At 33.9% G+C, this 3557-nt stretch overlaps 1 pseudogene; it reads right to left on the reverse strand.

Annotated features, from left to right (window-relative positions):
- Positions 1 to 876, reverse strand: part of LOC111406851 — a 4788-nt pseudogene extending 3912 nt beyond the window's left edge.
- Positions 877 to 3557: the final 2681 nt, after the last annotated feature.

The raw sequence follows: 3557 nt of genomic DNA on the forward strand, positions 1-3557 counted from the left end.
GAGGTGGTAGTCCCTGTCGTGGTGGTCCCCAAATTGGAGGAAGAGAGAGGATACAAGTTTTGACTAGGGTAAGAAGCGTGTTGTTAATGTGTCAGAGTAGGTGGTCGGCAAGAAGTCGAGATTGCAGTCATAGTACGTCATTTTCTCCCTTCACGAGTGAGACGAAGAGTAGGATGTTGGTTGATGGGACGTCCTCCAATCTATTTCAAAAGGTGGATCATGCCAAGTGAGCATTTGGGACCGAGTGAAATGCATTCGAGATAGAGTGTTTGGCTTTCACTGTTAACTAAAAGGGTAGTATTGTCTTTGAAACAATACAATATTTTGTAATTGTATAATATATTTAAGGGTATATCTGTATTTTACCATTCAAAAGGTCATTAAGAAAATATGAAACAATTGAAAAGTCAAAATGGAAAATAAGGGGTCTGATCGAGTCATTTTTTAAAGTACTCTCGCCTCCATTTAGGCCACTGGGTAATTTAAAATTGTAAACACCCAGAAATGGAATACGAACTCGGAACTTCGAATCATTGACCAATGATGATAATAAATCAAATCCTCGACTCTACAACCCATATCAAATATACAGGTATTGATACAAACCTTATTCAACCTTCCCACGCCTCCGAAGTACCTTTTCCTCGAAGAATCCCACGTTTAGTGCCACTCATGGGGCAAGAATTTAACCTACTACACCGGAATCGACTATCTCGTCGGCTCGTCTATTGACGCTGCAAAAGGTTTCACCTCCAATGTCAAGTCAATTGAGCCCACCAACACGCTCAAGCTGAAGATCAAATGGATCCTCAACTGTTCAGGCCAGGCTGGTCTACAGATCGGAAACAAATACGACGTCAACGGACTCCATTTCATCGGACTCGAAAGTGGCAGGGTAGCTTACCAATGATGTTATCAACAGTGCTGTGGCTGGGCTCGACACAAGGTCCCTCTACAAGGCCACGACTAGTCCTCGGTCTGTGGGCGGGGCAATTAGCGGTGTGCTTGTTGGTCATGCAGTTGTTGGGAAACATGTGCTGAAAAGATATGTGCCCATCTGAAAAATTTCTCCTATTTCATGTTGATTTTCGAGGATTTATGATCTTAAATCAATCAAGAAATCTTTCTGCTTATATTTGAAGCTGGAAAATTCAAAATTTGATGAAGTTTTTAAAAATTTTTGCTATTGAGCAGTGAGTTATTAGTTTGTTTGTGTAGATTTATGCTTTATATTATTAGTGCTCAGGGACAGAGCTNAAAAAAAAAGTTTAGATGTCTCGCATTAAGATATTTCACTAAACTTTTGTTTTTGTTTTTTTCACCAAATAAAAAATCGATGCTTACTTTAAAAAATATAAACTAATCGAATCATGATAGAATTAAGCAAAAATATATATCCACCAATAAACATTAAAAAAATTACTTAATGAATTTTCTTTTAGTAACTTTGACAACCAATCTTTCCAAACAACTGAATTCTTTTTATTGTCAATATCAAATCTATAGTAAGTTATTTATTTTAATCATAATATCTACTTTATGGTCAAAATAAGTATTTTTTTTATAAATATGAATTAGTAATGAATGAAAACATAAATAATTTAGAAAAATATGTAGTGTATCTAACAATTAAATAAGTAATTTACTTTTAGATCTAATCAATACACATTATCTACGATAAATTTTACTTAATAATTATAAGTAAGTTTTAGTCAAACATGCGTTAAATAGAATATGCAATTTGATAATAAAATATTCACATTTCATGTATGTCTTGAAAAGAAAATTAATAATTGTAGTGTTTTTAATACAATTTGAATAATTGAGCACTTGGCTGGATTTTAGGTTCCTCGATAGATTTAAGAAAGTAAAATCTAGGGTAGTTTTGTATTTAAAAAAAAAAATAATTGGCAAATGTGGAGCGTTAGAATGCTCCCCATAGTTGAGTTATGCGCTTAATACAGAGGTTTGACTGAATATCTCCTTACATTAGAAATTTGACGACCTGTTCTAGTAGTTTGAGCTACCAAGCTTGGGTTTTGAGTTATAACCTCAGCTTAAAATATTTCACGGACCGAAACCTAATTATTATTTTTGGTTCTCTTGTGATTCGGTTGTTCAGGTTACAGTTCCTTCTCCAGTTCGATTCTACATTCTTTTATTTTTTTGAAACCATTATATAATATCCTATTTCCCAAACCCAATTCAATCGCCTTTCTATGCTATACATTATATGCAAAAACTCTTTGAGCTTCAAGTTACTGTGTTCAGCCCATCTTTTAATCTAAAAGAAAATGTATAGAGAATAACCCCGTTTGGTGGGATTAAAATTAGATTTTTCGTAGATTTTGATAGGAGTTAATGAAATGTGTGGTTGGAAATTTGTGTGACTCAGAAATTATGTGGTTAAAATGAATTGTTAACTTTTATTTTGATTAAAATCTAGATCTTAATCGGTACCAAACAGGACCTACGAAAAAAAGATAAAAACTTCAAAAAAAAAAAGGTTCCTAAGTGCTTCGGATATTTCAATAATTTTGACAGGACCCGAACCCGACAGTTCCATTTTTGAAGGTTTGGTTCCTATCCTCAATTGTGGTGTTAAATAGCATTCTTCATCTGGATTACGATGAAGCATGTACAGATCTTGGTTGTGTCCTCCTGATTTTTTTGGCCTCTTCTTTTTCCAAAAAATCATATTTATATATTTTTATGCTAAAAAGCTAATGATAATTTCAGGAAGTAGATGAACATCCTTCATTGGCGTAAAAATGTCGTCTCTAACGTTGTTGCGTCAAAACGATCATTCCCTGTTTAAGTCTTTCGCAAACACTAAAATTTTTTATGTATTAACATTTTTTTATTAAAAATCAATATATGTGTTTGTATATATTTTATGAGAACCACAAATATGGTATGCACTATGAACTAAGCAATATAAGGGACAAAATTTTAGCGTCTTTTTCTTCTCCATGTGTTGTCCGTGACCCTTTGATTCCCACGACCAAATTATCTTGAGCAGGACGGGGACTTACACTCCATTATTAAAAAAAAAAAAGTTAGCTTTTTTGCGTTGTTCCTCCAAGAAACAAGAAAATATTGGTATAATTGGTATGTAATGTGTCTCATTCCTTCATCTAGCTTCGCTACCAAAACAGAAATGCGAGAGAAATACAGGGAAAAATTAATTTAATGCAACATCAACTCAGGATCCTCGATGTATCATTTGGACATTTAGCCATTCTGCGCATGTGACACCTAAATTCGTGATGAATTTGACAATTGTTAGAGGTGTTTGCATATGTTTGGTAGTGCTTTTAAGTGTTTACAAATTGTGAATCCTACGAATGTGTAAATAATAGATTGTGGGTACTATGAAATATGAGGATAAAAAGTATGTTCGACCAAGGTAAAATGTAGATTAAGCTTTTCCAAACATGGAGCGTGTCACATTAACTTACCATCAATAACCTATTGGAGACGACTTATAAAAAGGGTTATGTAAGGGTTGGTTTTTGATATATTTGTTTGACCAGTTTTAACCCGCAAGAGCGTGA

The sequence above is a fragment of the Olea europaea genome, chromosome 12 (assembly GCF_002742605.1).
Source record: "Olea europaea var. sylvestris chromosome 12, O_europaea_v1, whole genome shotgun sequence".
NCBI lineage: Eukaryota > Viridiplantae > Streptophyta > Magnoliopsida > Lamiales > Oleaceae > Olea > Olea europaea.